Source organism: Sciurus vulgaris (assembly GCF_902686455.1).
Source record: "Sciurus vulgaris genome assembly, chromosome: 6".
Taxonomy (NCBI): domain Eukaryota; kingdom Metazoa; phylum Chordata; class Mammalia; order Rodentia; family Sciuridae; genus Sciurus; species Sciurus vulgaris.
Genome location: NC_136466.1, coordinates 142,089,338 through 142,116,195, shown reverse-complemented (window position 1 = coordinate 142,116,195; position 26,858 = coordinate 142,089,338). Strand labels below are relative to the sequence as shown.

General features: G+C 40.0%; 1 protein-coding gene across 4 annotated transcripts in view; it reads right to left on the bottom strand.

The window, feature by feature from the left end:
* Positions 1–26,858, bottom strand: part of PRLR (prolactin receptor) — a 162,750-nt gene that overhangs the window by 117,858 nt on the left and 18,034 nt on the right. The window contains exon 1 of one of the 4 annotated variants that reach the window (XM_079145750.1): positions 6,589–7,567. The exons of the other annotated variants lie outside the window; for them this stretch is intronic. The gene's annotated coding sequence lies outside the window, so the exon portion shown is untranslated. Of the gene's footprint in view, positions 1–6,588; positions 7,568–26,858 lie in introns of those variants that run through there. 4 annotated transcript variants of the gene reach the window in all.

The window sequence follows — 26,858 nt, the reverse complement described above, 5'->3', positions numbered from 1 at the left end:
AGAGGGTGTTTCTTCTTTGCTCAGAGAAGGCATCAATGCTTGACTGAGACCTCCATTTACTCAGAAGAAGCGACTTTTCCCTAAGGTTTTGAGAGGTGCTAATTCTGTTGTTCTGATGTCCTGGTCTTTAAGTCAAGGACAATGAGGGGAGGGAGAGGGCAGGGGAAGCAGTGTCAACACCTCACTGAGGAATAGTGAGGCAGCGACCTCTCAACCTGCACAAGGGCGTCCCTGACGAACTCATTCTGCTCGACCCCTGATCAAACAATTAATTTGTAGTATCAGATGTGTAAAATATTCTCGCTTTGAAATCTCTTTGATACATTGAAAAATTTCACACTGGGAAGAAGAATGCTACTTTCCGCAGTTGCTTGGAATAAATGTTCTGCTTGTAGGACCCTACCCCTATCATGAGCACTCCTGCTCTTAAGAATCAGTCTTTGAAGGAATTTTGGGTTGTGCAGAGGGAATGAGGGGAGGGTGGGGTGGTGAGGATGGGAAGGACAGTAGAATGAGACAGACATTATCACCTTATATACATGTACGATTACACTACTGGTGTGACTCAGCATCAGGTACAGCCAGAGGAACGAGAAGTTATGCTCCAATGTGTCAAAATGCATTCTACTGTCATGTATAACCAATTAGAACAACAGCAACTACAAAAGAATCAGATTCTTGCTCCTGCTAGGGTTGGTGCCAACCTAAAACAGGATGCCCATTGTAGCATGAGGCCGGGATTATCTGAGAGTAACTGGAGGCAGATAATGTGCTGCGGAAAGTGCACTGAACTACGAAAATCCTGTCTCTGCCAGTTCAGCAGTTGAAGGACCTTGGACATGCCAGTTTGCTTGTCTGTAAAACGGGTATAAGAATGTCTGCTTCAGATGGTTGTTAAGAGGAAAAGAGTCATCATCCTGACACTTCCAAGAGCTGAGGAATCACTGTTACTAATGGAATGGGTCTTAGGTTCTTTATTTACAAAGTAGATTGAACTAGATTCCCAAGATTACTTTCAGGGAGAAAAGTCCATGATTTCCATGATGCCAGACCCAGAAATAATAGAGGAAATAGAAGAGACAGCTCAGGAAGGTTAAGACACTTGTCCTAGGTCAGACAACTTTGAGGTGGCAGAACCAGAGCAGGCATCCTGCCTCCCAGTCCAGGTTTTCTTACAAGAACACAGAAACCTCCCTGTTTACCAATGAAAGGAGACAAAGGAATCCCAGCAGCAGAAGGAAGAGGGAGCAATCTCCATTGCTTTGGCCTTGGAGGTCAGGGAGTGCATGCTTCTGATAGGAGTCGTTCAGCAATAAAGTCGGCCCATCAAAACCTCTCTGTAGACAATAACCCCTCTGTCATATTCCTCAGCTGAAACTATACCACAATAATTTTTTCTTGGCAGCTTGGTTTGACTCTGACCCATTATGTCCGCTACCCCCTTTGCTAAGCAGGTCTTGTTTCTGTCATCTCTCGCCATTGCAGCCCCCTGGCACAACCTAAGAGCTGTCGCGGGCTCACTGAGAAGAGATTGCTGTACCCAGAAAGTTGTTCAGGCCCAGTTCCTGCTAATTTCAGCAGCTTGATGAAATTTCCATATGTTCCTCCCTACCTAGAATTCATTTGGGAATCTCCTGATTTGTTTAATCAGCCACACACAAAAATCAACATACCTTATTTATTTTTACAAAAGCCGTCTCTAAGCAAACACTTATGTACGTCAGCTGCTCCCCCAGGCTGCCTGAGGTCAGCTTATCGAATACACGCTCTAGAGAGCTGCTGTACCAGCTCACTGTGGTAGGCCTGTCCCTTTCCCCATGAGAGAGTCACAGACACTGAGAAGCTTGTTTCCATGGGCATCCAGAAGACAGAGCCTTCACTGGCTCTCCTCTGAAAAAAATAACAGTCCCCCAACCACTCCTGGGCTAGTTGCATTGTACAGTATACAAACTTGGAGAACAAAGAAGGAAACTCAGATCTCAATATGTCTGCCCCTTCTTACCCTGCACCTTTTAGCCAGGAGTATTATTCAAAATACTGTTTCGGTATTGCATAAGCTCTGGCCAATCAATAGAGCCATGAGTCTTACGTGAAGGTGAAACCCACCTTGGTACAAACCACTTGAACTGCAATGCCTGCTGCTATCCTGGGAGTTTTTCATTTGAATTTGTCATAACCTAAGATTACTGAGGGCTTTTTAAGTGCCAGGCACTATTTTAAAAACTTTGTAGGACTTCACTCATTGAATTCTTGTTGAAAAGTCTGTTAGGTGGTGTATATATTGACTTGTGCCTCCTTGTCCCCCTGACCCCCAAATTCATACTTGAAGCCTTAACAAACAGCAGCTCAGAATAGGATGTTACTTAGAAACAAGGTCATTGCAGATATTATCAAGATGAGGTCATTAGAGCGGATCCTAATCCATTATGACTTGTGTTCTTAAAAACAAGGGGAAATTTGGATACATACACACACACACACACACACACACACACACACACAAGTGAGGATGAAGGTAGAGGTCAGGGTGATGCTTCCACAAGCCAAGGAATGCCAAAGATAGCAACCACCAGTAGGTAGGAGGAAGACATGGAATAGATGCTTCTGCACAGCCCCAAGGAGAGAGCCCACCCCTGAGTTTGAGTTTTACAGTTTCCATGTCTGTATGACAATGAATTTCTATTGTTTAAGCCACTCAGTTTGTAGTACTTTGTTGTGGCAATCAGAGAGAGTACAGATGGGCAAAGTAATTATTCCAATTTAAATGTGGAAGTTGAGGCACAGAGCAATTATTCCCCAATATCACCTAGCTAATGTCAGGAAGTTTGCTCTACCATCTTTCCCTCTTAAGTATTTTTTTTTTTTAAATTCTGCTTTGGCCTAAACAATCAAATGCTTTTTCTTTGAAATGCAGTTTAATTTAAGCAGAATCCTAAAGTAAAGAAATAAATACATGTGCTCTTTCGCAGTCAATGATCTTCCCTTAGTAAGCCCATCACATTCTAATTCCTTGTGCTGGAACAGTGTCTTAACAATTGCGTATCCACTTACAACCAGAGAGAGGAAACTTCTCACCAGAGGCTGTGAGGAAATGCCAGGCAGCTGGGTCCCTGAGCCTGGCGGATGGGCAAATACTGTGAGAAGCTAGCTTTTATCAGGAGGAAATATTTACACGAATGTGATTTTACCTGGTAGTAGCTGTAAAACAAAACCATTATAGTCACCGAAAGCACAGAAATGGCGCAATTAAAGAAGGAGTTGTTTCAAGAAAGCCTTCACCAGGAAGGCTGAGGTGGCCAGGTATGGGGAGAAAGACTTCTGAGGACCATCGTTTCTAGCCTATTGCATTTTAACAGCTTCCCATGCACTCTCCATGTCTCCTGTCTTGTCCCCCCAAAACAATTCTCCATATCTCAACTGGAACTTTCCTTCAACAAATAAAATCTGATTTTATGTCTCTCCTGTCCTTAGTTGCCCATAATCTTCCTCAGCCTCCACCTTTTTACCCAGCCTCAAAGTCCATCCCAAGCTGCCTCCGCCTTTCTGCCTTAGGTCTCACTTCTCCCCAGGTCAGATATTTAAGGTTCCAGTGTCTTGAACCCCAGTTTTCCAATCAACGCTGTGCTTTTGTTCTTGCAGGACTCCTGCCAGGAGCACCCAAGTCAGAGTCTTTCTCCCCCAACTTCACCTTCAAGTTTAGTCCTGAGGAATTTTTTCCAGATCTGCATAGTTGGGTTCCAGGACCTGTCTGCAGGTCCTGGCCCTATAGTCTCTCAGGATCATCACACTTGTTATCACTTTTATTGTCCCATGGTCTGTCTCTCTTACCAGTTTATTGGGGAGAAGGACTACATTCAATCATCTTTGTATGCCAAGGTTTACCCTTTTACGTAACTGGTGCTCTATCAATCCACATGGTGAGAATATATGAATGAATGCATGACCCACAGTTTAAGATTAGAAGCATTAGGGCACAGTTTTGAACTCTGTCATGAGTCCTTGTCCGTCATTGTCCCTAGAGACACAGAGTTCCTTTCAAAAGAGGTTGTGTCAGACTAAACAAGTCATTCTCAGTTGTGCCCCCCTTTCTTCCCCACTTCCTGATTTCCTGAGGACCCCAGTCTGAGGCGGAGGTTTTGCTTTCATTATGGGTGGATATTTAAATGTGCTGCAATGTCTATAACTGAGAAATGCAGGGTGGAGTAGGAAGAAAGGGCATAGAATAAGATAAAAGGAGCTAAGTCTAGAGAGGGTTCTGAAAAGTCCGGGAGGAAAAAGTGTGAACGGGAGGAGGAAGAGAATCTGCATAGAGTGAGTCACATTCCTAGGACAGAGTAACACATCCCAGAGCTCTGTCTTCTCTTTTTCTCCTACTACCAAATGCTGGGTTTTGCCATGAATTTTCATGACAAGTCTCTCCTATGAATAAAAATCACCTTCTGATTAGCACCCAAATAGCAGATGCTCCATGAAAACAGATCCCTGTGAAACACAAACACTGGGTTTTCCTCATAGAAATATTTTGGACACAGGGAACTCTCCCTACCTAAGTCACCCAGTCCTTGATCCTGGGGGGATCTAACCCAGGACCTCCCATGTGCTAGGTAAGGACTATACCACCAAGGTACTTCCCTGCCCAGATCCAAATAACTTAATGGTAAGAGCCCTGCTCTTCTCTGAGTGACCCAGATGTATGTGAAATACCCCAGAGAATGGCCAGGGACCACAGAAGTGGCCAGATGCTGATGCATTAGGAGGGACCAGCTTTCCCCAAGGCTGATGCTGTGCTTAAATCTAACTCTGATTCTACTCTATGTGCATTTCTGGTTCCATGGAAGTCATTTCGGCTATTTTTGCTCTCCTGTTATTTGAAAAACTCCAGGCCAGCACATTTGGAGAACACACAGTCACCATGGGTCCTCCTTCCCACAAGCATATCCTCGTTCTCCAGGGATTCCTATTCAGGGGGCTTCCAGGTGGAAGGCAGCTCTCTTGACCAACACATGGCCCCCATCTCTGACACTTGTGTCTAATTAACCATCTGTGGTAACCCTTGACTCCTCTAGTTATATAATCAGAAATAGGGACAAGGAACAAGACAAGTGTCTCTGGATGAGCCCTGTATTATAAAACAGGCTTTGGGCAAAGTAGCCCCCAATTTCTTTCTCTTTAGGAAGACATCCTCAAGTGCTCTCTAGCCTTGTGTTGACTATGTAAGTCATGTGAGCCCAAACATAGGCAGGATGTGAACAGATCTAAAGCAAATTGCTCTGTCATAGTACTTGACTCACTCACCCTTTCTGTCACATGGAGAGAAAGGGATCTGAGTATCAATGCACTAGCACTATGCCCTGGGAGAGAACCTGAGTTTGAGCAGTGACCTTAAACCAAGACTCAGGTCTGGGTGATAAGCTTTTTTGCATGGGGGTAGGGGGCATCACGAAGCTAGGAAATTCTATTTCTATTGACCCTGTAATTTTTAGGTGACTCATTGGTTTCCCTGTAGAGCTCTTCCCATTCACCTGGACTGTTAGCTGCACCCTCAGGCCAGGATCCCACCTCACCGCATGTGGGTGAGATGGGATCCCAGCCTGAGGGTGCAGACTAGGGGGCAGCCATACAATGAAATATTACTCAGTATTAAAAAGAGATAAGCTATCAAGCTACAGAAATACATGGAGGAAACTTAAAAGCCTATTGCCAAGTGAAAGAAGTCAGTCTGCAAAGGCTGCATTCTGTATGACATGGCATTCCATAAAAGGCAAAACCATTCACAGTAAAAAGACTAGTGGTTGCCAGGGATTTGGAGGAAGGAAAGCAAGGAGGAAAAGATGAGATATGGGATTTTTAGGATGTGAAACTATTCCGTGTGAGACTGTAATGATGGATATGTGTCATCAGGCATTTGTTAAAACCCATAGAACCATACAACGCAAAAACTAAACCCCAAAGTAAAGTACAGACTTAAGTTAATAATAATAATATGTCAATATTGGTTCATGATCATAAAGATGCCACATGAATCTACTATGTTAATAATAGAGGAAACTATGGGGAAGGGGAAGTAGAATTTTTGGAGCTTTCTATACTTCTTGCCCAATTTTTCTATAAAGTCAAGACTACTGCGAAACTGTTAAAAAAAAAAAAAAAAAATCAGCCAAAACACCCAGACCTCACTCTGGCATAGACTCCAAGAGCTCTTTGGAAGCTCTTGCTTTCTAGTAAGATTTGCAGATATTCTCAGTTCCATACCAACGTGGCCACATGGTCTCCTGGCATCTTTTATCCCCCAGAAGGACTGGTCTGTCATGTGCCAGTGCGTTATGACAGTGATCTTTGCTTCCATGCCTGACCCTTGCTTTCTCCCTGGAACTCCAGGTGTCTTAAAAGAGCCTACATGTTGACCATATAGATCAACATGTTGTCCCCCTGCCCATTCCTTGTTAAAACAGAAGAGTCCATGGACTCTTTTGCCCACCATTGGTCTCTTAATGGACATTAAAATATCCATTGGCATCCAGATGAGAAAGCCACAAGGGGAGAATCAGAGTGGACAGAAAAAAGGGAAAGGTGATCCCCTTCTCTCACCTGTGGTCCTCCTGCCGTTTGTCACCACCTCACCTGCTTGCTTGGCTACAGCCTGCCACATCTTGGTTAGGAATCCTGGAGGCAAGTGGCCTGAGGTGACATTCTCTCCAGCATTTCTTACACAGACAGTGAAAATGTTGTGACTTTAAGGAGTCATCTTTTACAACCTGATGAAAGGTGCAGCTCACTGTTAATGATTGACCCGCACATTGAAGAATGAAGGATTTTTAGTACGCACTTATGGAATAGGGAAAGCCAGACAACCCTTTGCTGAAAAGTGCAAGGGATTTTGGTTTCAGATGGTCCCAGGGGATGGAGGTTGGGATGCAGGGAATGCTTGCTCACATGTACCCACTGGGTTTGGCTAGGGGTAGAGACAAGGTGGGGGGGACCTTAGTCTTTAACAAGCTCTAAGTAAAAAGGTGAAAACTAAATTTGAAGGAAATTACGAATTCTCTAGTGTCTAGGAAAAAACAGTACATTAATTCCTATGAATTATAGGTTCTGAAAAATAAAGACCAAGAGAATGATTCATTGCTATAACCATATTCAACAGGCCTACGGTGAACCACACTCCAGGAAAGGCCAAGCCGAGAAGTACAGGCTCAGTCCTGAAACCAGTGAGGAGCCACTTGGTTTTCTGGACAGGGAGGGGACAAAAGAAAAGGGAGTGAAATGGGGGAAATAGGAGAAACAGCAAAGGTAATGAAAAACAGTCCCATTTTTATCTTAAAGGTTCTCTTCAAGGTTCTCAAACATTTATCTTAAAGGTGCTCAGGTTTGTGTCATCTGCCAGCTCAGAATCTGGACACTTATAGAAAAAGCTGACTTCTCTAAGAGCAAACATATCTTGGACAAGGCCTGAGAACAAGGCCAACTGGGACTCTTGAAGGAATTCTGTAAAACCTGGCTCTCCTGAGAAGAACCTCCTTGTACCGTCACTCCTTCTTCTTTTATTTTATTTATTTTTTTACTATTTTATATAGTTATTGAAATATTTCTGAACTCTCAATGCCATTAGTGTGGGTCAGAATTGGTTTGCATTATAAATAACTTGTACCCAGTACTTATGATTTGTAAATGATTTATCATTTTTCACCTAATCCATTTTTCCAAGGGTTTCTCATTGTCTTTTTTCATTTTTCATTTTTTGTTCTAATTAGTTATATATGACAGTAGAATGCATTTATGCATTTTGATAAGCATATATAAATGGAGTATAATTTCTCATTTTTTCTGATTACACATACTGTAGGATCACATCAGTCATGCAGTCATATATGTACATGAAGTCATAATGTCTGTTTCACTCTACTATCCTTCCTTCCTCCATACCCTTTCTCCCCTCTACCCCTCAAACCCATTATGAATGAACATCAGAGAAAACATTTGGCCTTTGGTTTTGGGGGTTTGGCTTATTTCGCTTAGCACAATATTCTCCAACTTCATTCATTTACCAGCAAATGTCATAATTTCACTCTTCTTTAAAGCTGAGTAATATCCCATTATATATATAAATATACACAACATTTTCTTTTTATGCCTCAACTCTTCTTCCCACCAGGAGAAGCAGGCAAGGGGAGCAGTCCCCTTGCCTGCTTCTCAGTAGGGACTACTTGGGGCCACATCTGCCCTGAGGAGAGAATATTCCCTGGCTAAACTTCCACTATCCCAGGTTTTTCAGAGAAGCATCATTCACCTTCATATTGCTAGAACCCAGCATAAGACCTGGCATGCGTGTTAGGTATTCGGTAAATGCTGGGTAAATGCATAGTAGCACAGCAGTCTCCAGATAATATTTGAACTGCTTGTGCCAGCTGCTTGCTTCTTGAAGATCATGAGTCCCTCCTCCCCTCGTTATCCTGAGGTTTATCCTGCTTGAGCACGGCAGGAGGTGGAGGAGGAAATGTCAGGGGCAGAGATTTTTCTTCTGCTTCTTCCCCCAGCATGAGAGGATGCCTAGTGCATGGCAAACTGTCACAGTCCTGGGAGAACAGCTCCAAGTTTTCCAAAGAAAACATGATAGTTTTGTGTGATAGAAACACAGGGAAGAAGTCCTGCTCATTAGAGTAGAAGTGCCTGAAATGTTCTGTCTATAGCTTTGGTCACCCAAAGAAGCTATTGCAATGGCATTTGGGAGAAATCCTGTTGTTCCTTTAAGGAAGTTGCCCATGACTGGCCTAGTTGGAAGCTCTTACAAAATCACTCTGAAATATGAGACTGGTTTGGCCTTGCCTGATGGCAAACGAGTCTTGCATGGGAGAAAGCAACAGCATCCACCAGGGAACTAGAAGGCAAATGAATGTAGGGCAGGGAGCAGGCTGGGACCTTGGTGACCAGAGCAGAACAGGAAACCAGTCCCTAGCAGAAGCAACCCCAACTGTAGGACTCTGCCTCCTCAGGCATATGGTGCCTGCTGAAATTCTTTTCCTCTGACTTCTAGGCTCTCACATGATTGCTGTGTAGCAGGGAAGCCTGCAGCTCCTGCCTGAGGACTGGGCAGTGGCCCAAAGCCAGGAGTAAGACATGGTAATGTGTTTACAGCCTGGCTAGGCGAAGGCCAACAAGACCTTCCCAGAAGGAAGGAGTCTCAGGGTGTCTTAGTGAGTTCAGTCTTTTATAACAAAGCACTGTAAACTGGGTGCAAACATACAACCAAAATTTATTTCTTACAGTTCTGGAGGCTACACGTCTGAAATCAGGGTGGCAGCATGGTGGGGGTAGGAATGGCTATTATTCCGAGTGGCGGGCTCTTGACTTCTTGTATCCTTACATGGCAGAAAGAGATGAGAGAGCCCCAGGGGTCCCTTTTATAAGGACACTAATCCCATTTATGAGGCCCATGTCCCCACAGCTTAATCTCCTCCTAAAGTCTTCATCGTACCAAGGATTAGGATTTTGACGTGAATCTGGAGGGGATACAACATCAATACATTTCAGAGGTGGGAAGTGTAGGTCCTTGGGCACCACTTTCTCCTGACCCCAACATTTGTTTCTTATCTAAGGTGAATTTGTTTGCTAAGAATATCAACCATGATGAGAATCCAAAGTCCTAAGTTGGGAGGTGGGAGAGTAAGACTGGCCCAACCCTTGTACTTGGCCATGGGACAGGGGACAGGCTTATTGGGAACATTGGAAACTACAACCTTTTTCTGTCTGTGAACATTAATCAAGCACAAGGTCAACTCATCCCTTTCTGGCTGCTCCTACAGTCTACCATGTGCTGGGCTTCCCTGTGGGAGTGTTTCTTCATTGCTCTGATCTGGGAGTGAGCCCTTGATGAGGTGAATGACTGATTCCACCAAATATTTGCTCTCATTGGGTTGCACAGATGCCAATGCTCATTGACTCAACTTCTGTCACTCACACCAGTCGCCTCATTCCACCTGTTCAGTTTTTCAGGCTGGAAAGAAGGACCTGAAGGCCCAAGTTCATGAGGAAGCTGAAGATTAATCAACTAAGTAGCCTGATCCCATCCCCTAAGAGCACTTAGGCATGGAGCTGAGAACACCTAGAGCTCTCTCTGGAAGCCTGCTACTCAGGGCACGTGCCTTGGTAAATCTGCAGATGGGAGCAAAGTGCTGGGAAGAGAAGTTTCAGGGTTTCCCTCCCACTTGGGTTTGCCCTCTTGGATCTGCAGCACACCCTGAGGGCACTCCTAGGAGGTTCAATGGCAAGAGGAGGATTGAGACTGGAAAGCTGAAGGGCCACACCCATTCTGTTTAGAGGAAAAACCTGCCCTGTCAAAGACAGAGCAGGAAGTGCTGTAGATGGCAGAAGCTAATGGGATCACCTCTCCAGTCAGCCCTTCTCTGCTACAGTGTCCTTCAGACTCCCTGCCCATCCCCCCAAGGTCAGAGCAGTATTCTGGGTAGTCCTGTTCCATGTCAGCAATTTGCCAGTGCTGCTGACAAAGTTTATTCTTTTGCAGACACTCTGGGCCCCCTGAACGTAGTGCTGACAGCAGGAAGATTGAGAAGTTTTGTACTGGGAAGACTCGCTTTTCCAGCTCCAACGGTGTTGGCCCAGGGCCCTATCAGAGTATCACTTAGTAAAATCATCTTATGCTTGCCAAAACAAACAAACAGAACACTTTATTATAATGTGCCCTTGACTTGATGGAGCATTCCTCACTTCATAGTGAAGCTGTGAAGCTGATAACCTTTAGTGGGTTTCCTGGGACATGGGACAAAAAGCGTACTTCTGCTGGAAGCTTACGGAGTCTTCCCTCCAACATCTTCTCTGTGCCTACCTCAGATGGGAGACCAGGAATTCCTGACCTGAATTTCCTTGTCCCTGCTACTTAGTAAACTGTCCACTAATTCTCATTTTCTTTCTTGCTCTTTTTTGTTATCTGTGGTTAGGTAGGAGATATCAGTCCTCTAAACAGAAAGATATCTTGGTTGTTGAAAGAAAAATCATTTTAGTTTCTTGTTTTATTTTTATTACTAGATTCTGGCAATTGGTCTTTGTTCTCTCTTTCTTCCCCTCCCTGCCCCTTCTCTGTCAATAAAGAGTATGGAACACCTACCTGGTTAGGCCAGAAAATCAGTCCCTTGAACTGTGTTCACTGTAGCTTTAACAGTGTCGCACACACACATCCTCAGACACCCTCTAGGTAAGTTTTACTTATGTTTGATTAATCTGCTTGTAGTCAGAAGCCAAAAACCTCCCCACAGCCAGCTGATCTGCTCTCCCTGAAGCTTTTGCTCCTAAATGACAACTGCTAGTAGAATACCAAGAGCCAAGTTCAAAGGAGCCAAGCAAGTGCCCTCTGCCGTGCTCCTGGTTCTCCTGCCAGCCCAGGCTTCAGGCTTTTCCGAGTGGGCCACAGGGAAGCTCTTGGGTTGGAACAGGGACAGACAAGGAAGAATGCACAGAACGTGAACCTATGGCCCTCAACTACAAAAGGTTACAGAGGCTCATCCAGGTCCTAAATTAATGGCATTTTCTAAAGCATAAAGAAAGGCAAAGTCTGCCAACAGAATGACAGGATTTGGTGCAGAATCTGCCTCCTCCGGAAACCCCCAGTCTGGCTCTGTAATTTGTGGATATTTTCAATTTAAGAAACCCTAGACGGGAAAGTGCTTATGATTGTGAGACAGACACTATACCTGGTTGAAAGATGAATGCCATTCTCTGAAAGGAACAGCTGTGATCTGGTTAGTGGCATTGTATGGCTAGGAATAATAATTCTTATTTCCTGTGTTTATCACAGAAAAATTTTCAAGATACAATTTTATAGCTACAAATTTACCTTAAAGGCAATGAAATTTAGGGGACATTTTAAAAAGTTTTAAATAAAATTTTGCTTTAAAAATGAGAAATGAAAAAATTCCAAATTATCTGAAATATATTCTCTTGCTTTACTTTTATCCTTTGTAGTTCTCTAAATATAATTTAGTTATCATACGAGCAATATAAAAACCACATAACTTATCTTGATATTCACAAATAAAATAATTATAAATCTATATGAATGTCCCAAAATTAATATTTTATATATTTCAATTATCGTAATATTTTGTTACTACCTTATCTGCCCATTGATTCCTACTTTGTACCTGAAGACTTCAAACATTCCTCAAATGTTATATCTATCATCATAACCAACTAGAAACTCAGGACTGAATGAATTAAAGAGGAACAAAGGCTTTGATGAACTGTCAAAAACAGTAGAGATTGGGCGCATGCCTATAATCCCAGCTGCTCAGAAGGCTGAGACAGGAAGATAGTTTAAAGCTAGCCTCAGCGAAAGTGAGGTGCTAAGCAACTCAGTGAAACCCTGTTTCTAAATAAAATACAAAATAGGGCTGGGGATGTGGCTCAGTGGATACCTGAGTTCAATCCCAGGTATCCCTCAACCCCCGCCAAAAAAAAAAAAAGAAAAGCAAAAACAAAGGCAAAAAGAAAAACAAAAACTAGGGATTGGGGTTGACAACAGCCCCAGACAAAGTTTGGGTGAGAATGTTAGAAAATAAGGTGTCTTTCCTGCCAGCATGGTACTTCAAGTCCTGGACAGCTCTGATGACTGACCAGGAAAAAGTGGTGTCACTGGACTAGGGGTGAAATTGCTTTGAAACTGGCTTGTTCATTGGGCAACAGGGATGGACAGAAAGGCAGGAAGACCAGCGGGAAACCGATTAGCTCTGAGGTCCAGGCCACGTCTCCCAGAGCCTCGCTTTTTTTCCTTTGTAAATGGGGATGAAAAAGTACCTCAAAGGCTATGACAAAGTTTAGAAATCATGTATTTAACACACACCTGGACCGTACATCAAGTACCAAGGAGGCACTTAGTAAATGGCTGCTCTCATGGTAGTGATGACCTTGGACACAAAAACAAATCAATTCCATATGGGCTACGAGGTGTCTCACATCCTGCCCTTCGAAAACTCTGTTTGCTCTAGGGTGAGGTAAGTTGCTAGTTATCCTCAGAATAGAAATGGCTTTAGGGCAGAGACTTTATCTACCTGGTTTACAGACTGACATTTCTTTGCCCAGCAACAAGTAAATGGGCTCTCAAAAATATACTCTGGAAAGGGCAGCCTAATTTCACATAATGAGTTTTTATACTACAAGGAAATGAATATAATTTTATAGACATCTTATTCAAGAATAAAGCTTTTCTTAATATGCTAGCCTCACAGCCGAGGAAAGAGTGTGGGACTTAAGAAAGAGCCCCGTGTATGTAGGAACTGATATAGGTGTCAGAACACTAGGGATGTATTTCCAATACTAACACTAAAAATGGTATCTTGCTGTTTTGAGTGATCTTGAGGCTAGACAGATCCTAGGAATTCCTATCCTAACCAAATCCTCATGTATGGGATATCAGGCCAAAGAGAAGCAGACCAATTTTATAAGAAACAAACAGATTAGGGGGCTGGGGCCACACAGATGAATAGAAACTGAATTAGATTAAAACTTAGAGCTTTGGGGTACAGAGTATTTAAGCTTTAGATCTTTCATCTTTCTTGCTCAGGATTCTGTTCACAAAGCCCTACTTTTTCCTCCCAAGTTTTAACTGTTTGGCACTAGCAGATTTTATAGCTTCACTCACAGGTATGGGCATGAATTCTATCTCTACCAAGTTGTGTAACTTTTGGCAAGTTAAGTTCTCTGAGCTCTGTGTTCTTCATTAAATGGGACAAATAATGATAGTACTCAAAAACCAATAATGCATATGAAGTTATTAGCATGGTGTCTAGAGCATAGCAGAAACTACAAAATTATTAACTTTATTATTATTATTGTTATTGCTGTTATTTCAAGTTGAATTCCCTTCCAGACTTGAATTCCCATGCAAGGGGGAAGACAGCTATGGAGTAGAGAAAGTGCATTGGCCATAGCATCTGTCAGATCACCAGAGGCCAGCCCTGGTCTGGCTGCTTCTCAACCACGTGTCCATGTATATGTCATTTTACTCTTTTACTGTAGTCTCTTCATCTCTACAAAATGAAGCTAATAATAACTATCTTCTGGAGTTACTGTGAGAGTGGAATGAAAGAATAAAGAGATCACTGGAAGTACATTGCAAAGGAAAGGCACTATGTATATAGGAGCAACATACACCCACTAGAGACCTGCTTTACTTCTGTGCTTTGATAATGAAGTATTTTGCTGAAGAAGTTTCTATCTCCCAAGAGTGGCCAAAAACTTGGATTCATCTTTTATGATTCAGGGAACTGTATAAAGCACCACTGTAAAAGGTAAACTGCTCATTTTCACGGTGCCATCTTGAGAATAGGTAATGCAAGTTGCAAAAGCATACCAAGCATTGCTTTGCAGCAAGGGAATAAGGTGAAAGGGAGGAAGTTCTAGTTACTGGATAAGAAGCAAAGATGGAATTCTTTAAAGAGTTGATATGGGCATCTATGTTGGGGTACCTCAGTAGTGAAAGAGAAGGGGCTTAGGGCAGCTGGCACTGATGTGAGCTTGCCTAATTAAATTCATGGCCTGAAGAAAGACTGATAAGTACTGCCAACAAGTCTTTATGGGAAGAGGTAAAGTCAGTGCTTGCTTGGAGCTCAGACAGGCCCTGGTGAATAGGCCAACTTGATTGATTGTGTACCAAGATGCCTCAGGAACATTTGCAATCCTAGGAAGACACTCAGTTCTTAGGGAAATCATTGACTTGGGAGAACATGTCCCGGTCTCTTGCAAAACCACAAACCTGAAAAATATGTAGTTGACCCTTGAGTGAGATTTCTTATTCAATCAAACCCAAAGCACAAGAGAGTTGACTTCTCAATTGAATTTATTTCCAAGCGGGGATCTTAAAATCCTCTTTTAGGCTCTCTAGCAGGATCCAGACAAACCATTATTACTGCCTCTTGACGGTGCAAAGGAAAATGAATCTATTCTCCTTTAAACCCATCAGTGATGTCTATTTTATACACCTCCCGAAGCCAATAAGAGCTGGATCCAGTTTTGCAAATGCTTCTGAGAAATTATCATTTGACCCAGATGAGAGATGATTTATGGAGAGAAGGCAGGCCTCATCATCCATGCTCATTTATCTTGCCACTTCTATCATGTTACTACTGGTAGCATCATATTGTCTGAAATTTGCTCTGCTATTGTGGCATTTTGACTCCTATTTGCTTCATCTGATGCAAATTGTGCAGTCTCATTTTGCTGTGACCCAAGAAAGTCCTAACATGATTATTCATTTTAACATGTTTCTCGAATATGAGTTTTGTGTGTGGAAGGGAACTCTTGGAACAAGGACAATGAATTCTGAGGTAGTAAGAGATGAAGTTTCTCTTTAGAAGGTTATTCACAGGTGCACAGTCTCTCCCCATATGGTGATTTTCATTCTAATTAATGAGGAACAAAATGTCTACATATAAGATGAGGGACTATCAGAAGATCCATGACCAACAAGCATCAAGAGAGAAAATATGTGGGAAGACACTGGGTCCCAGTTTTTTTTTATCTACAACATAAGCACAGAAATACTCCTCCACATTCTACTTTGTAAGGATGATAGGAGGGGGGTGAATAAAACATGATAAAGGGTATGCTCTGCCATTTTCTTAATATTCAGCATATTTTAAAATTGTAAAAGCATAAAAATGAATATTTTTATGACAACTACTTTCTAAGAGTGGGTTGAATATTCCTTTCTGTATGACAGACCATGTAAACATTTTTAGTTGTTTTTATTTTTCATTTGTTTTTGTGGTACTGGGGATGGAACCCAGGGTCTCATGCTAGTCAAGGGCCCTAACACTGAGCTACATCCCCATCCTTCCAAATGAGAGAGTATGATACACTAAGATCTTTTTGCATGCCAGTGCTTGTATATTATTTCATAATACTTTAGAGTCAGAAGAATCTTCAAGATCATTCTGGTCCAGCCTCAGAGACATCATGCTCTTATTCTATCTATAGCACTATCCCCTAGAACGTATTCAATCTCTGCTCAAATTGTTCTGGGGGAAATGGAGATCAGTGTTTTGCCTAGTAGTTGCAGCATATCAAAGTCCTAGTTAATCCAAAGTTTTTCTTTGAATTGTTAAATATAAACAATTTCTATTGTGCTAGTTCTAGTCTTTAAAGGTCACTTCTCCTTCTTCCACACAAGCAACTTTGATATTGAACTTTTCAGCAAATACTGGTTCCTAATAAGGGATGTGAATACATATAGATCATCAAAACACTATAGGAGGTTTATGAAGTCACAATATTTGAGTATATTTAACATTTGCCTTTACAAGGAAAATGATACTTTACTCCTTTGATAATTGGAAAGTAATCAGATAGACCTAAGGCCTATTTGGAGGTTGCTAATATCATCACGTATAAAGAAACACTTGTAAGGCTTGTCTGTCTTTTCTTGACTTCAGCCTATACTCCAATGTCTTCTTCACTTTCTCAGTGAAGATTAAAAAAAAAAAAATCAACCAACCAATATTTATCAGGCACATAGTCTTTTTTTTTAGATTTATAGTCTTTAGTCTTCAATGTCTTGGCTAGAAACAGTATTTGGAGCATCTCAAAGGTCTTTGTCAAATCTGTCAGTATTATTGGATGATCCTTCTAGGACATTTTGCCCTAACAGAATGAAGCTACTTAATTCCAGATGTATGCTATCAAGTACCCATGAACAAGTAAAGAAAAAAAAAATTTGAAAATATGACTGGGGTGAGTTCCTTTCATTCCTTGACCCCCAAACCTGTGTCATCATAGATATTAATCTTTTTAGTTTCAAACTTGGTCATTTTGCAAACCTATTCTGGAAAGCCACCTTTCCTCATTAATACTAGCATTGGTAGAATACACAAAAATGCATGAAGTCTTCCAGATCGATATGGGATAAAATGCTAAAGGGAGGATGGCAGACTCTGAGGGCAGACTGCCTGGGATCACGTGGCTAGTTATGTGAATTTGGACAAGTCCCTTAACTTTTTTATGGTTCAGTTTCCCCAACCTTAAAACAGAGATGATAACAAGAGGAGCTACAGATTGCTTCTCATAGATAAACATCCCCATCAAGAGATCTTTGGTGAAATTCAGTGTGATAGACACTGCATTTGGAGGGATGAGCACAATATAGCAGAGAAAACCATGGTCTTTGAATCAAGAGACCTGAGTTCAAGTCCTCTACTAACTGTGACTCCCTCAACCACGGTTGAGGCCACTTAGCACAGTATCCCAGGCTCATTACAATCTGACCCCAAGCTACATTTTTAGCTGAACTTGCTGTGGCTTCCATACTTCTCCATGTGTTCTGCCTACTGGACTACTTGCAATTGCTGAAAATGTCAGGGATCTGCAAACAGCTGTCATTTTCTGTGGGCTATTTCCTCTCACAGAATCCCCTCTTTGTTCTCTTCCTACTCATCTCCCTGCTGCTGCTGACTACATTACACCTATTTCTCCTCTAGGCTATGTGCTTAGGGTACAGAACAACCACCTTTCCTTGTTTGTGCCCAGTTCAGTGCCCATATGTATTGGGTGGGCAACAGCTGTTTACAAATGATTGAGAGATTGAAATATGAGTATATCTTTGCCTTAAGCCTTAAGTCTCTTAAGAATGGTGATCGTAACGTGTTCCTTCTACTTTAGAAAAACATGTGAGATCATCCTTTGAAAATGAACTAACAACACAGCATAAATTAACAATGAAACCCTCACTACAATCATGAAAGCTGTCTTAGGACATTTCTATACTCCTTTGAAGACCTGAAAAATACTCAAGTGGCAATTATTTCATGTGTCCCCAAAAATGTCAATACGAATTCTTTTGTTAATGGAGTATGTATCTCTGACAATAAAATGGGGCATGCTGTTCTTAAACATATTACAAATCCCTGATGGCTTCTCATGGTCAGCCATATCCTGAAGAGATACTTCTTCCAAAAGGCACTGGAGAGAAGAGAGGGTCTGAGCCAGTTATTTCCATCATCTGGCTCTGGAAGGAACAGCAATTACTGAGCCACCATGCTGACATACTGCCTCAGATGCTTCCTTGTTTTAGAATGACCCTTTCAGAGAGACCAAGCTGTCTTTTTCCAGAGGCAGAATAGAACTGAATAAATTTTCATGCTATAGAACTTGCGATCTTAGCAAAGTACAGTTAAAGCAAATTCTTTAGTTACCATCAAATATCTTGTTATGTCAGAGGTGATAGTGGATGCTCAGAAGGGCATTTCATTGAGTGTGTAGTTAGCAAAACCTATCAAATAGAAGAAGAAAAAAATAGAGGCAACGAACCAAGATTTCTTGAGCTCTTTGCCTCAGCCAGAAAAAGACAGTTGGAATCATTATGCTGGGTCTAAAATGATGTCTTATAGAGACATCATCTTCTTGTGCCAGAATTTTGGACTTGGCACCATCCTGTCCTTCTGTGGTCTAAAGTAGAGGGGCGCAGAAACCTACCAAATGGAAGGCCAATGACTGGAGTCATTAATACAGATCCTGTGCTAGTCTAAGGCAGCTTCACTAGTAACTTGCCAAACATCCAAGCAAAGACAGCAATAGAGCAATAATTCCTATACTGAGCAATGTATTTATGGAATTAACTTTGTGAGTATAATAACAAAGTTCCTTTTTTTTTTTTTTTTTTTTTTTCATCTAGCAGAAAAGCATGGGAATTTTAAGGCTTTACCACAAACTCAATAATTTTGGTTTGGATCTGGAATGGCCCCCCAAAAGCTCATGTGTTGAAAGCATAGAACCGAATGCAACAAGGCGCAAAAGGGGTTTTAGGCAACAAAAGGATCACAGGGGCTCTGACATCACTGACAGTGTGAGTGAACTTCCTCACTGGAGGAAGTGGGTCACTGGAGTGTGTTCTGGAAGGATTTAGCTTTTCCCTGTGCCCCAGCTCCACTTCTTGGCTGCCATGAGCAGCTTTCCTCCACCAGACCCTTCTACCATGATGTTTCTGCCTTTGAACCAGCTGACCATGGAAGGAATCTGTGAAACTGTGAGACAAAATAAACCTTTCCTCCTCTAAGTTGTTCTCATCAGGTATTTTGGTCATAGCAGTGAAAAACTGACTAACACACTTGGTATTGCTACACTAAATATTTTGGGCAGGTTGTTTAACTTTTTCTCCTCAAATCTTTGTTATCCTTGGTGTTGAAAGTCAAGGTTGAGAGAGTCAAACTGATTTCTTTTTTGAGAGTCATAATTGTCACCAAAGAGAACAGCACAGCTCTAATATTTATTAGTAGTGCTGAGGAAAATGATCGGGGGGGAGGGACACTTCTTAGAATCTTTGTTTTAGGGGTTAATATTTTCATGGTACTTAGGTAATGTATATTTCAAAGAATATTGAGTGAAATATTTTTCTTAGAAGAAGATGAGAATTTAAATTTCCAGATTGGAAAGTATCCTGGACCAAGAGTTAAAAACATACTCATATCAGAAGATGAAAGATTTAGCTAGGTTTTGAATCTTCTGATGAGGGTGGGCCTCTTTCCTAGGGAACAGGCTTTGAGATATCCCATAAGCAGCAGAAGGCAATTATAGGTTGTTTTAAGATCTGTTCTGAAGACTTAGCCCTAGTATCTGGATTGATACTAAGAGGAATGTTTTTCTTGAAAGACTCTCACCGAACCAGTCTTATTATCTGCATGGGACAATACAACCTACTTTCAGAGTCAGTTTTCCCAGTGGTCATAAAAGACATACATCAAAGAGAAAGAGACAAAATACATTTGTATTATCATCAAAACAATAGGAAAGACCCTCATAAATTTCAAAAACTGGACTCATTAGTCTCACTGACAATGGTAGAGTTAGGACTTTAAATGACCCTAGCAAAATGCCATGCCTTATCCACTCTGTCCAATTTCTAGTGCATTGCTCTATATGACTGAGGTGCTCAAGATTAGTTGACTTGAATGTAAGTGATGCTCAGAGATGACAGAATCATATTTTTGGAGGCACACAGCTATGACTATCTTCCCACCACCCTTCTTCCCCATAATATGCAAAAGGGTTTCCTAAGTGAGATAGCACACTGAAATGCAAAACATTGCTAGAGTTCATTATGTTTTCAATTTTTTTTAGGTATGTAAGATAGAGTATATGTTCATTGTGCATACAAACGTGGACTTGGTTAAATGAGAAATTTAGCCAACATTCATGAGAGAAATATGTTGAATAATAAAAAAATATTAAAATTGGAAAGGAACTAAGAAGACATTTATTAGGTTTCTGGAATGAAGTCCATGTTTTTTACTACCTTAGAAAACACAGGGTGTGGGAAGAGGGAGAAGGAAAACTCCAGACAAAGCCAAAACCTAAGACTTATGTTCAGTTAGTAGCCAGAAATGTTGAAGATGTGCCACAACTAACATTACCATGGCACTGAACTGAGAATCAGAACTATTAGTGAACAATTCATTTGCCGCTGAAAAAACAAGCAACAAGCAAATATACAAATAACTGGCTTCTTCAAAGGAAATTAGGAGAGAGCTCATTCTTGTTTTGAAAACTATTCAGTTATCTCTCAATGCAATAGAAGCATCTTCAACTCAGCAGAGCATCCCTTCCATATCTTATAAAAACTTCAATTCTCTGAAACAACGGGGCTGGATTTTAGAAGATTGAGGGGTAGTGGGTTGAATCCCGGAACACACATCTGGCAAGTACAGAAGTACAGACTATAAGGGTGAGAGACGGGGAGGAAGGAAGAGTCCTCAGAGAAGGGAATCCCAAAGACGTTAAATGTTTGAATTCTCTACTTTGTGTGCAGGAGAAGAGGCCGTGGAGGAAGAGAAAATCATATCTCAATGTAGAAAGCTGCACAACTGGCATTTCTGTTGAAGCCAATATTGATTTAGGACAAGCCATTCTGCCCTCCAGCTATGGACTGGAGAACTTATGTCCTGGTACATATGGATAAGGTTCAAGAACACATTGTACATACTAAGTGTTCATAAACATTGGATCTAAGTAGATTGGTTTTTCATTCCTGGGTTAGTAAGCATGACAAATACTTAGCTCTCCTCAGACAATTTAGGGAAGCCTTTCTCATCCTCAGGTGATATAAAAAATGCTGTGGGAAAGGACAGGTAATCATGGCGAGATAAAAGGATGGGAGGAAACATGTGCTTGGTTAAATTAAGGAGGGATCACAGGTAGCCAAAAATAAAATAATCAGTTTAACATGTTCATGGAAGACAGTGAGAGATATAGCTGACACTATGGGAAGTGAATCAGGCACTCGTCAAAATATAGATGCCCTACATTCTACTCCCTAAAAGGAATAAGTGGGATAAAATATGGTAGATATATAAAATGGGGAGTAGAATCAAATTAAACACTAATTTAGATTTGGAAAGAGACCAGTGATGACCATGAGCTAGCATGACACCCCCACTAGGATAAGTAAAAGGAAAGAGTGATACTAACACATGCTGCCAGAATGCAGTCGCTGAAACCCTCAGAAACTGCTGGTAGGCGTGTCCAATGGAATAACCACTTTGTACAACTGAACACATATCCTCCAACTCCAAAGTTCCACCCCTAGGTAATTATCTAATAGAAAGGAAAAAGTGCATCCAAAACTAACGATCAAAATATAATAAAATAGCAATTTTATTCATAATATCCTCAAACTAGAAACATTCCAGGTGTCACAAACAAGACACTCAAGAAACAAATTATATGATGATTACATAACGGAATACTTTTTCAACAATAAGTGAAATGAACTACTAATACAAACAATGACAGGTTCAAATCTCAAAACGAAGGAGAAAGAAGTGAAAAGAAGTAGAAGAATTCGTATACATGATATTGTGTGAATCGTTTACACAATTTTCAGAATATACAAAACTAATTTAAGATATAGAAATAAGATAGAAAGTTGCCTCTGGAACAGGGATTGTCTCTGAAGGGATATGAAGAAATTTTTCTGAAGTGATGGAAATATTCCATATCCTATTAGGAATGAGGGTTATGCAGATATATGCACTTGGCAAAACTGATCAAATGACACACTTATACTCTCTCTATTTCATTGGGTATAAATTATATCCATATAAAGAAGGCATTCAAGTTTTTAAAACATTTTAAATTAAGGAAATATAATGGAAGAAATATTCAAAAGATTTTTAAAAAATGTTCCAACAGTCATGGTAATGGAAAATCTGAGCCTCCAAACTGAAATGATTCAGCAAGTCCCAAGCAAAATCAGTAAAAAGTGCTCACTCTTAGATATGTACATCATGACAAAATATTTGAAATATAAAGACTATGTAAAACTTTAAAAAGTTTACTATGATAAAATGGTCACAAGAAATGCAGCTATGGGTGTCCTTGGAGTTTTCTGTGGTGTGACTCAAAGCAAAAGCCAAGAAAGATGGTGAAACAGGAATTTCATATTCAGACAAATCATTCTTATGTCTAAAGGCAACAGAAATTAATTCCAAGTACGTTGAGGGATTCGAAACATACGTGATCTACTTGTTCTACTTAGGATAGTTCTTGAAGCTATCCTTCAGCTGCCTGAGAGAGGAATTAAACTTAAGAAGTAAAAAAAGACACACAGAAACTAAATAACCATAAAACTGCTCAGAAACATATTATAAAAGGAGACTAGTGTTTAATAGACAAAATGATTTCCAAAAGAAGTCATGCAGTATAAAATATTTGCTGACAATAACATGAATAAGAAATGTTAAGTATTCCTAAGAATACTGAGAAAAGGGTAGGAAGAAAGAAGATATGAATTAAATTTCTCATGTTTGATGGGGTTATTCAAAGAAACAATTCATTCAGAAGTTGATTAGAGAATGTATGGCCACTTTTGACGGTGATAAGTACAAAATATGGGAAGAAAACCATTGAAACACTTGTAGAAAAAAGAAAAAGTAACCACTTATAGAAATAAAAAAGAGAATAACTCTCTTAAAAGGAAAACCAGATCATAGTCCATATACCAAAAGAACATCAAAAAGAAAAGACAAGAAAACACAATTTTTTTCAAAGAATAGAGAGAAATGAAATCAAATTAATGTAGTTTTGACTGTCATAATTGTTGTAAAATTTCTAAATGAGAGAAAAATATCTCTGAAGTCAAATACATTCCAGAAGTGATGGGCTAAGTTTAGTTGAACTTTTTTCTTTATTGCAGTTCTCAGATTCTTATCTATTAATATGAATTATGAACTTCTGAGATAGAAGATTGTATTTAAAGCATTTCCCAAGTTTATTTTACTAGTGTCCACAGACCATTGAAAACTACTGCATGAGAGATTCTTCTTGAAATTGATATTAAGACAGGATGCTCATTATTATTACTATTTAACATTATAAGTTAGCACTAATGCTGGAAGACATCAAATTAAAATTAGATTCTATTACTAGAATGGGAAGATTATCATTATTTATAGATACCATGATTCATACTCCTATGGTTAACTACAAACTTTCATAATTAATTATGACAACTTAGTTCGCTAGAAAGTAAATAATATAAACTTACTATTTATTCTATAGTCCAGCAATACCAGAGAAAAGCCATGGAAAAAAGTTCATTCATAATGAAAAACCATAAACTATGTAAGTATGCCCTAATAAGAGATGTGCAGTACCTCCAAGAATAAAACTCTAAAGTTTTAAAAAGATATAAAAGAAGGTTCGAGTAAGTGGGAGATGTTTAATTCTTGATGGGCTGACTTGAGATTTTAAAAGATGTCAGTTCTCCCACAACTGGTCTATAGACTTAACCTGTTTCCAAACAAGTCACCAATATAAGATTTTTGCATCTCAGTCTGTGTGTGTGTATGTATACACAAATACATATATGTGCTTACATGTATTCACATATATTCAACACACATACACACATATGCATAGTTTTCAATCATGCTAGAGTGTACTTGTGAGAATTGGTGGCAAAAGTAGATAAATCAATTCTGAAAATAAAAATTGATGATAAAATACATGGCTTACCCATTTAAATGTTTCATAAAACTCAAAACCAATGAGGTGCTAACCTTGAGAACTGGTAGATTAGTTTGGACTAGACAGTGTGATATGAGTAAGGACTGAATATTCACTGAAGCATAGCTTAGCCAATGGAAAAGGATGTTACTTAGCATTTTTCCAGGTCTTTCAGCCTTTGTTCTTTTCTGTGTTGCCATAGCTTCTCTAATAGTCTCCTGCTTACTGTTGCCCACTGCTCCTCCCACCCCCTCGCTCGCACATGCGAGGAAACACACACCCACACCCACACCCACACACACACACACACACACACACACACACTTTTTCTCTCTTCTATACACAGAGGACATTTAACATTCAAGTCATTGAACCACCACCTTAGTTTCACAGTATTTCCTCTCCTCTAACTCACATTGCTGGGATCTCCTCATTCTCAGTTAGAAAGTTGCTTCCTTCCAGAGACCTTCCCTTGCCCGCCACATCTAGATCAGGTTCTCAAACCACCTTGAATGCCTCCTTGCAAAGTTTGTAATACGATGTTTCACAGTGGTCTGGTTTCTGCTAACTCCTCCCTCATTAAACAGTAAGCTCCCAGTAAGCAAAGGCAACTGTCTTGTGCTTCACACTTGGTATGTTGCTTAGTACCCGGCAACCAATAAGCATTTATTGAATCAAAGCTAAAAAGTAATCATGAAGGATAAAACAGACTGCAAGCCACAAAAATGCATTAGTTGTCAAAAAATACTTTATGCAGAATTGAAAGAAAAACATCAAAGGGAGGAAATATTTATAATAAATATTACAGAGAACAGATATCCTGAAAAGATAGTTTATTTTTAAAAAATTAGTCTTAAGAGCCAAATGTAAATCTTACTAATTAACATAAAAATAAATTCATAAAAGAAGAAATATGAAGGATGGTAAATATATGAGAAGGTTCAATCTGCATGTAAATCCAAGAAATGGAAATGAATATTATATTAGACATCAAATTAGCAAAATCACTATCATATGATGGAATGTTATATGACCTTTAAGAACAATTTTTAGAAACTGTTGCTGTATGAATGTACATATACAGTTAGTATTGACATCAAATAACATTTAGTTTAATAGGAAATGTTTGTGTATAAAATATGTGTATAATATATTCCTGATTTTTTTTTTAAATGAGAGAGGAAAAAATTTGGTCCTATATAAATAGTGATTTTTTTTTTCTGGTTCATGGGATTATAAGTGATATTGAATTTCTTTATTCCATTCTATAATGAAATAAAAATGTTATATCATTTTAAGCATACATAAAAATCCATTTTCCTAACTGTTCATTTACTTTAGGAACACACTCCATAATATACTGGACAGCACACAAATTCTTGATATTCTTATGTAAAATTGATTTCTTCCATTTCCTTGGAATACCAAATAAAATCAAACTTCCTTAGACTTCATCTGTCAATAAAAAAAAAATTAAAGATTCTTTCCTTGGGGCAAAATTAAGAGAGGTAGGCAAAACCAATAACTGAAAAACAAAACAAGCCTTCAAAAGACTAAAAGAGTACTTAAGACACATTGGTAAGAATTGACTAGTCCTGGAAGATTAATCAACTACAGTTGGCTTATGCTGGGAATAACTCAAGGAGATAAAATGCCAAGTAGACATTAAGGCAAATCATGTCTACTGAGCTCCCAAACAGAGTTTAATCAAATCTCTTTCCTTAGCCTCTGAAGAATGTGCCAGAGATCCCTGAGTACTAAAACTTGATAGAGCATTCAGTCAAGTGATATTCAACACCATTTATTTCCACAGATTCCTGAAAGAAAGTATCTTAACTATACAGTAGTGCATGGTCTTGGGTCACCTTCGGGTCTATAAGAAAAAAAATCATACTAGGCTTGCTATAAGTGTTACTCATCTGTCTTACCAACTGCCTTAACTTGTTAGTAATTTCATAGGCATGTATTCTCACTTCGCACAGTATTCTTCAAAGAGTAGCCTGAGTGGTTCTTATAAGAAAGAAAAAAACAAAAACTCGGTGAGATCATGCTATCCCTCCACTTAAAACTCCATGAAGCCTTCCTCTTGCGCCTCCAGATCCTTCCTGGGTGGCCTGAGCTCTCACTGTCTAGCTTCTTCTCATGTTTTGTTCAACCTGGTTCAGCCACTCTGCTTCTTCTGTTCCCCTGTATCAGCAGACTCCCTCTGCCTCTGTGACTTTGCATGTGTTTTTCCTTTTACTGAGAAAATGATTTCTTCCCATTTGGCTTTAGATCAGTCATAACTTTGTTAGGGTTGCTTTCTTAGATAGTAATATATCACTTCTTTGTTGTTATTTTATCATACGTAAAAGTGTACTTGAATTTGATTGAAGTATGCTACCTCACTATCTTATAAGCTCTGTGTAAGTATAGACTGCTCAGCTCACTATCCTAGGACTCAGTACAATGTCAAGGGTTTAACAGACATTTGTTTTACACATTTTATAGGATCATCCCCAATGATGAGTCTGACAAATTTTAGTTTGAACTTATGCACAGGACTTTCAATGATAATACACTTTCTTCTATACATAGTTTCAGAACATTCAGGGCAACTTTTCCCACTAGATTAGGAGGGTGGAAGAGAGCATTCAATACAAAGGTAGATCTTCCAGTTTAGAAGGATAATCCTGATTGGGCAAATAGAGTACAGTCCAGAGTTAAGTATCCATTATGTTAAATTATGTCCTAAATTTACTAATTCCACAGAAAGAATGTGGTTTATATAAACTCTTGGCATGCTTGGTACCCAACAGGGACAAACTCTTACCAGAGGTGTTGACTCTTGACTGCTACAAGATCATACCCCCACAAAG